A 9386-nucleotide genomic window follows, 5' to 3' on the forward strand; every position below is an offset into this window, starting at 1 on the left:
ACCAACCAGAAACTAATGTGTCACAGCTCTGTCATTTCGAGTAGGAATAAAAATGTCACAAGCCCTGGATTATGATGTAATGAGTTATAGCTGATCTAAGCAGAGAGAGAGCAGAGCAAGGACCTAGGGTCACCCAAAGGCTCTTGTGACACCCCCCTCTGGTATGAGGCTCCTTTATTTCATTTAATGTGGCATTCTGACCAAGAGGGGAACAAGAAAGACAGGCCACCTGTGCGTGTCTTCTTTCAGATGCCCATGAAAATCCCCACAGTTGTTACCTTCTGGGAGGCTCAAAATGTTGTCATTGCTCCCAATTTGCTTGCTCCAAAGAAATTCTGAAAGTTTAGGGGCAAAATATTCAGTCTCTAAACCTTATCTCTTCTCATGGAATAACAATTAAAATGAAATAATATGTATAAACCAGCATACAGGTGCATCATTATTTATCTCCTATTGTGTAAGTTGTAGGATGGGTTCAATGGTAGCTTATGGTGGGAGATGGAAGACACTGTCTAGAAAAGAGAAGGACATGAGCACCCGGTGAGTTGGCACCTCCAACTCAAGCCACTGAAATCAGGTTTTGGCCATTGTGCTAAGTCTGAACCTGCAGGTGTGCTGGACTCTTGCAAAGCTAAGCTTTTTGTTTGTCTAAATTAATCACTGCAACATGTGGTTTAATTTCAATGGTATGGGTCAAAATAGGCACGCTGGAGCTTATGGGGGCCCACATAAGTCTGTGCTCAGAGAACGCTTCTTAGAGGCGTTGAATTCCAAACATTCATTTGAGGATTGGGGTATGTCTCAGTGGTGGAGCACTTGCTTACCAAGGTCTTGGGTTCATTTCCCAGTGCTATGTATTTTCTCTTTTGAAAGGGACATTCACATTTGGTTCCTCTCACTTCTCACAGCTCATGTAGAACAGGGACAAGCGTAGAAAGCAACAAGGAAATAATGATTATCTGCTTCCAATTAACTTGACCCCTGCTGTACTCTTGGCTCCCAACAGTCGGCAGGTAGTAGCAACCCTCCGTGGAAGAGCCTGTGACAAAAATCCAGTTGTCTACTGGAGAATCAATGGAGTCCAGCCTCCACAATGGAAGCAAGCTTTGAGTCTATGATGCAGCCCTGTCAGTTCCTGAGCCGGCATCTGTGTGGATGACAACCTGTGTGGAATGTGGCCACAGCAGGAGAGGAACTGCGCTCACCACATCCCCACCCTGTGTCCCTTCACTGTCTTCACTGAAGAAGACCCTGCTCACAGCACCCCCTGATAGCGCTCACCAGTGCCGATCCAACCATTTGTCTAAAGCACTGTTTCTAAGGAACAGTTAAGCGGAATGCAGAGCCAGGCCACAATTGATTATCTTGGAGGGAGAAAAGAGACAGAAAAAGGAGATATCTAAAAAGAAATAACTCGACATAAATACCACTAAAATGTCACAGAAACAGAAGTCCTAATTAAAAAGCAATGTAATTAGTCATTTATTTTTCTGAGAGTAGTTTAGGATCATTATAAATAATACAGACAAAAACAAGACCTGCTGGTTCTGGCTAAGTCACCTTGTCCAGGAAGCTGCTGCCTGTTTTCCTGCTGGTTTCAATTGAGGTACATTCCATTCCAAGGTCCATGCACAGGGCTCACTTAGCAATGCTGTCCCTTTTGTCTTCATCCTGGGTCATTTCGGTAAACAGAAATGCTACAGCCTGCTAGTGTCATCAGGGCCCAGTGAAATGGGGGGGGGGGGCAGATTTTAAAGGTGTGTATTCATTCCACTTGTCCCAGCCTAAACCCCTATTCACAACAGACACTGCCCATCTGCCCATGTCACCCTCTCTATTGTGAATCAACTTTTCATTTCCCTCAAAGGTATATTAAAACTGACAAAATGTTCAACAGTTGATGTTTGGGGCTGAGAGATGGAAGAGGTGGATGAACTATGACTGGACAACTATAAAGTAGTTGAAGTACACAAACAGAACTTACATAAGAGAGAAAACTCAGATAGCTGATAAATATGTTGAGGGGGGATGAGATGTCCATTCCAGCCTCACTAGTAACCTGGGGAAAGCCTCTTTAAACAACAATAAAGTATCATTTCATGACCAATAAACTTAACAGTTTTAAAACAAGAATAAATGTTGCCAACCATGAAATGTAACGAGTCTGTTTCTGTCCCGCCAACCAGCTCCCAAATAACAACATGGAGACTTATTATTATTAATTATATTTCTAACTAGCTCTTATAACTTAAATTAACCCATTTCTATTAATCTACGTGGTGCCACATGGCTCATGGCTTTTACCTCTTCTCCTGAATGTCTGGCTGGCAACTCTGCCTTTCCTCTTCCCAAAGCTCTCTCTGTCCAAAAGTCCCACCTATACCTCCTGCCTAGCTATTGACCATTTAGTTTTGTATTAAACCAGTCACAGTGACATGTCTTTACACAGTGTAATAATTATCTCACAACAGTGAAAGGAATCAGCAACGTGTAGGGATGTCTTCTCAGAAGGTCGTCACAGGTGTCCTCAAGGCTGGACTCCTTCCTTAGTCCCATTCTTCCCATGTCTATGAAGGCTGCTCAAAGCCCACTTAATGGAGAGACCCTGGAAGACTCCATGGCACCATGAGTAATAACCAAGTGAACCAGAGAGAAAAATTATGTGTCACAGGATAGATTCAACCTATGTGGGAAAATAGAACAAATCTCAAAAAATGTAGCATTGCTTTTTTAAAGAAAGTAAATTGCTGAGAGAGAAAAAGAGAGAATCCACCAATATAATGAGAAAGAAGACAGTGATGTTTGGCTTCTCAGTAGCTTCTGGGGAGCTGGGTAGAATGGATCTCAGAGAAGCAGAAAGAGAAGAATATTTGGGAAAAAGAAAGGAGAGAAAAAAGTGATAGTATGAGTAAGTCACGTGATGTGCCTTAGCGTTTATTTTATGAAAAGAAGTTTGAAAAAGAATTCATTTCTCTTAAATCCAAATGGTGAGTATGTGATTGTTAATTTTTTAGTTTTCCTTATTTTTCTATATATTTGAAGAATTCCAAATTTAAAATATAAGAAATGAATTAAAATACAGAACATTTTTTAAAGTCCCACAAATGCAGTGAATGACTAAATTTAAAAAAACAAAACAAGTGTACAATAAAAGCAAACCTGGGAGGCTATAGATCAAATTGTTGTGAGTCTTTTAGGGTTTCAGAACTCTGCTTCTGCAACTTTCTAATGCTTGGGACTTTAGCTGGGGCTGTGGATCTCTTCACTCAACTCATCTAAATGTTGAAACAGGCTGGTGGAGGTGAAGAAAATGGTAAAGAAACTCACTTAGTTCTTGCTGCAAAAGTCAAGAACCTGAGTCCCACCCCTCGGTGTCATCAAAGGGCCAGGGGGAGAGAGGACAGGTGTGTTCTTGGAAGATAACAAGTAGCCAAGCCCCAGTTCCACAATGACGCAACACAGGCTGCCGTTTCTGTGTGTACAAAGAGCTAAGGGACAAGGGGCAGGGGGCACTGTATTCCTGTGCGATCTGCTCACATCCTGCATTTTGTCAAAAGGAATGTGGTCACAAGGCTGGCCAAGTTCCAACAATTCATCACATTTGTGACTTTTACTCCTACCCTCCTCTCAACACAACCACCTGATTATAAACTCTCTCTCTTCATCCTATCTCAGGACTTAACCCCTGGATTCCAGCTATCAAGTGATTCTTACAACACTCAACCTGAAGCGCCTTGGCCATATTAAAGCCTTCTTCAGATAATGACATTCAAAGAATGTGCCACTGTTTCTTATCTTAGCAAGACAAAATGGCAGAGCTCTCTGAGCTGCTCCGTTCCTCTGCAGGAGCCTAAGTGAGCTCCCTCCCTCCATGGTCAGCCCTCCATGTTCTCCGCAGCTGTCTGTAGTTTCTGGGGCTTTGTTCTGTGTTTTCTGTGACTTTCAATGCTTGTTTAAAGAACAGTACATTCATCTGACCATTAAGCATACACACACACACACACACACACACACACACACACACACACACCCCACACACACCCCACACACACCCCAATATGTGTACACACTAATACACACATATGTATGCACACAAACCAAAATACACACATACAAACATACCCAACACACATATTCAGAGTCCAGCTTTTCTTCATTGTACCATTTTCTTTTTACTGGTTTGGTTATCTCCCAATTCTTTCTTGTTATACTAAATATAAGCTGTTTATTTAATTTAATTATCTATTTTTCAGTTTTCTTATATATTTCTCAATTTATATCTATTTTCTATCAGGTTGCCAATTCGTTTCTCTTGGATTGTCTTCCTGTGTCTGGTAGTTCTATACCCTGCTATTCAATTCATCTTTCACTTCCTAAAGTAGTTTCTCTCTAATTGGCCGATGATGTCCCCCAAACCCACATTTCCTTTTTCTTTACAGGTTTATTTAATTTTGTGCATCTCTACATGTATTTTAAGGAAGTAGGAGGAAATACAATGAGTAAATAAGTAAGATTTGTGGTTGTCACAACTCTAAACATTCAATGAACACGGGATAAAAATATTTTGAGGAAAAATACATCAACTAAGCATGTACATATTTTTGCTCATTGTCATACCTAAACAATACAGTATAGGAAAATTTTATAGCGTTTTCATTGTATTCAGTACTATAAATAATCTAGAGGTGATTAGAACCATATAGCAGAATATTACATATAGATTGTGTGTAAATATCACACTATAATATGAGCAACTGTGGATTTAATATACGGACATCTGTGGACTGGGGTACTTGTGAAGTGAAAGTCCTGATATCAACTGTGCAAATACATGGTCCTCAATACTGGATCAGAAAGCTGGAAGCCATTTTAGACTCCATTGATACGAATGGGATTGCATAAAAATGAAATATAAGCAAATGAACACAATTTTTTGAGATCTAAAATATGTAAGTGTATAGTCAAGAATACTAAAGTTTGTCATCCATTATTTCATGATTGTGAGAGCGTCTTCAAGAAGTCCTATGTTCTGTCCCTACTTGTGGTAGAAATGCCTAATGCAGTTCTCAATGCACAGTTTTTAAATAAAGGAAACACTGACAGGGTGCCAAAAGCAATTCTCCTGTTAATTTGTTTATTGACTTATTATTTTTCAATCCACAGAAAACACTGGATTCCCATTCAGTTTCCATTCCAGTTGGAAAGTAGAGAATTTAGCAAAGCTAGAAGGTCAAAATGATCTTAGAGTAGCGCCGCTACCTTTCCTTTGTCAGGGGACATTTTCTCCATGGGGAAAGAAGTTAGAGCTGTTGGGAGGGCAATGATAATGTACGGCTTAAGAAGAGGTGGGATAGGGCCTGTAGAGATGAATCAGTTGCTAAGAACACCACTGTTCCAGAAGACCCCAGCTTGGCTCCCAGCAGCCACATGTTGGTGACTCACAATCATCCCTAACTCCATCCCAGGAGATGTGACACTTCTCCATGGGTACCAGGCACACAAATACTCAGTAGAAGCCACATACTCTCTTCTTCCCTTCCCATACTTGTACTTACTTACAAGTCTTCCACACCAATTTAAATATTGCCTTGCCACAGACATGGAGATTTGGTCTAAACATAAACTGAATCTGTGAAGTAATCAGGGGCTGGGGTTTCCTGTAACATTATAAGCATTTTCCAGGGTCACGGGATAAGGCCTAAAGGAAGGAATAAATATTGCTTCTTGGCCTTTCAGCTGAAGTCAGGTGAACTGAACGAAGACTGCCGAGGTGCCGTGTTTGCCGCAGACAACACAACAGTGCGGCTCTTAGCTGCTTTTCGCTGGAGATTGCTTGTGGGTCGTGCTTACTCCTGTTTGGATCTTGAATGGCCCCCAAAGCCCAGTGTGATGAAAACTCCAAGCCCAGACTGGGGTGCTACAGGGATGTGAAACCTTTGGAAGGAGGAGCCTGGTGGAAGGAAGTTAACTCTCTGTGGTGTGCCCTTGAGGAGAATATCAGAACCCTGGCCATTCATGGTTTTTTTAGCCCTTACTTCCAAACAATAAAGTTTCTTCTGCCGTATGTCCCCACCATGACCAACTGTGCCAACACAGACCCAAAACCACAAGGACTGAAAAGTGACCAAGGACTGAAATACCCCACTGTAATCAAAATCAACCTTTCTTCCTTCCAACTGGACTCCAGCAGCCATTTGGTCACAGTGCAACCAGATTCCAGCAGCCATTTGGTCACAGTGCAACCAGATTCCAGCAGCCATTTGGTCACAGTGCAACCAGATTCCAGCAGCCATTTGGTCACAGTGCAACCAGATTCCAGCAGACATTTTGTCACAGTGCAACCAGATTCCGGCAGCCATTTTTGTCACAGTAACTGGAAGCCGATGAACAGAGTGTGTATTCCTTTCCTTAGAAGGGGATGAAAGAGGTCATTTGTGTTGAATATCAAGTATCTAACCCATCCTAGGAAAGGATGTTACAATGATTCTTGAGACAGAGAGAATGCAGGTACTAGGCTACTACAAGGTGTGATGCCCTATTGTGGACTAAACACCACACGCTGGGGGATCATATTGATGACTAAACACTTCAATGAGGAGTGTGGAAAATACCTCTGAAATCTAAAAGACACGTGGATGTTTTCCAGTAGGATAAAGATTACAGAGGAGTCACCAAGAGGAAGGGAAGATGATCTCACAATAGAGAAGAAAAGGGCAGCAAAGACTTGGGATCTAAAATAGCCTGGACATCACCTGTGTGAGAGTGGAGTAAGGCTTGTGGCAGAAGCCAAGAACAGAAACCACAATGGGACTTTTGCCCAAAACCAGACAGCTTGATTTTCACATTAGGAACAACAACAGAGACTTAAAAGGAGGTAGAACACGATCAGATTGGCATGTGAGAAACATCTCCCTGGCTGTTCTACACGGAGTGCATCAAGACATGAAAATCCCTGGGCACATAGTGCTGGGAACTCGGGAAGGAGCCTGCAGCAGCTACTCAGGGAGAGAGGGAAAGCTGCCTTGGACTAACACAACAGCAATGGGCTGGATAGAAGTAGCAGGAGGCAGTTTTACAACCGCACCTGTGGCTTAGGATGCACAAGGAGAAGCGAAGTTGGGGGGGGGGGTAACGCTGTGCATAAAATGTGCTTCTAGGTAGCCCAGGTTGAGAGGCTCCAGCATGTTCAACTGTGGGCTTTTCCCTTTCTTGTTCCTCCTGGTCTCGTATGCCATCATTGTTGCTTCGGGTCCCCTTTCTCCAGGGCACTGCTCTTTGAACATTTGTCATCCATCTGCCATCTCCAACCCTACCCGAGGATCTGAGCTCTCCCTTCCCCTTCCATTGACCTCACCACATTACTTGTCCCTGACCCTTAGACATTCAACTCCCCAGGGCTTTTTGAAGGATAGATAGGGGCAAAGCCACATGTTGCTCCAGGGTCCCTTTGAAGACCTCACTTCTAGAGTGAGTCAAACTCCCTTGACTTATTCTCCTAACAGGTCCATCATCCACTCATGAAATAATTTCATATATGCATGAACCTGCAAAGAACAAATACTGGCTCTCAGAGCTACTCAGGCTATAAAACGAGAAAAAAGATCAACATTTTCCTGTCTTATCATTGGTGAGCATGATAGAGTCCTTGCATGACAGAGTCAGTGTTTTGTTCTTTTGGCTCAGCTTCCAAATGATGCTTCTTCATTCTTCACAGGACGAGAACAGGCCTGAGTCTGGGCTGTAACCTCTTCATGGTCACTTTGAAGATAATGACTGCTTCATCTAAGTACTAAGAAATCAGGTCCTAAAGACTCAGTTTCATTCTTTACAGTCTTGCTCCCCTTCTGCTTCTGCCTGCATAAGAACATATAAGCAGTGTTTTATATTTCAGATGCATCTATACTTTGTGTTCTTCTACCCAAATGACAGAAAGTGTTCAAAATAAAGTCTTGGCTCTAACATCCTCACTGGGTGCCTGACACTCAGTAAATTTCTTTATTTTTAAGTTTTCTCATGAGCAAAGTTTTTTTTATTTTAATCCAATTTATACTGAATGTAAAAACACATGTGAACGAAGCTGACCCAGTAGTTATTTTTAAACATATTGTGTTTGGTGCTGGCTAAAACCAGAAGTATCAGATGCAACCACTCATTTCTGCAAACGAAGATGCTGAGGCGCACAGAGGGACATCTTGCCCAATCCCACAAAGTAGCAGGATCTGCAGTCACTGCCAGCTGCCTGATCCCTGCTGCATGCACTTTCCATTCTGCTGACTGGAGTGAGCCTGGAGCATGTGTTTAAGGGAGAGGAGGCCTTTCACTGTAGAATCCATGCCCCGTGGAAACGTTCCCCTAAATGTCTAGGCCCATGTGAATCTTTTCAATGACTGTGTGGTTTTGTGTTGGATGTTTTTTCCGGTACCACCCATCCCATTTCCCTGTTTTCTAAGGCCGTCTGTCAGGCACATCAAATATTAAGAGCAGTGGGAACATTCTGAGGTTTGTAGTGTATGTATTTTTCCCACCAATTAAATCTTCACTTCTCAACTATCACACAAAAGGGAGAGGAAAAACTATTTCTCTCCTCCCCTAAAGGAGAAAGGCTTTTTAAAACACTTGGCAGAATCCACTGTTCAAAGTGGAAAAATACAAATCAAGCAACATCAGATGAGAGAAGCAAAAGAACACATGTGTTCAGGATAAAGTTTGTTTTCTCTTAGGCTAAAATATTGCTCTTTCATGATTCTGAGCTATTATCATTAGAGCCAGATTGTAGTCAATAATTTTATGAACACATCTTAATGTTTTCCCTTGGTCGTCATAATTAGGGAATGACAGGGGAGGAATTTAGCTGATCCCATCAAACAACAACGACATAGCACTGGTCGAGATAGGTTGTTTTCTAGATGCCAAAATAGAAGTTTTCTTTGTGTACCTTGGAATTTCTTTTTTACCCATAACTGACGCATATCATTAGTCTTATCACGAGGTCTGGTGTGATCACCTAGGAAATAGCCAAAAAGTACTACATGCACCGGATGGTCCACTAGCATCTTAAAGGCAGAACCTGATCTCTGTATTAGTTTCATTTTTCATCGCTATGATGAAATACCTAACCGAAACAACAGTGAGCATTTCAGTTCACTGCTTCAGAGGACTCACCCACCATGAAAGGGAAAGCTTGGTAGAAAAACTTACTGGAGCAGCTCAGTTCAAAATGTGAATGATTAGGAGGGAGGAAAGGAAGGAGAGTGGGGGAATGAAAATCCCAGGATAATATATGGCCAAGGACCCACCACCAGTGATCTACTTCCTTTAACTCAGTTCCACCTCTGAAGTTCCTAGAACCTCCCCAGATTGCACCACTACAAGCATTCCAATGAAAT

General features: G+C 42.1%; 1 long non-coding RNA gene across 1 annotated transcript; it reads left to right on the forward strand.

Moving 5' to 3' along the window:
- The first annotated feature begins 5469 nt into the window (after positions 1 to 5469).
- On the forward strand, positions 5470 to 7967 carry LOC121822829 (uncharacterized). The gene is made up of 2 exons (XR_006064092.2): positions 5470 to 7627; positions 7715 to 7967. It is a non-coding gene; the product is annotated as an uncharacterized LOC121822829 (long non-coding RNA).
- Positions 7968 to 9386: the final 1419 nt, after the last annotated feature.

The sequence above is a fragment of the Peromyscus maniculatus genome, chromosome 1, assembly GCF_049852395.1.
Source record: "Peromyscus maniculatus bairdii isolate BWxNUB_F1_BW_parent chromosome 1, HU_Pman_BW_mat_3.1, whole genome shotgun sequence".
Classification (NCBI taxonomy): Eukaryota; Metazoa; Chordata; class Mammalia; order Rodentia; family Cricetidae; genus Peromyscus; species Peromyscus maniculatus.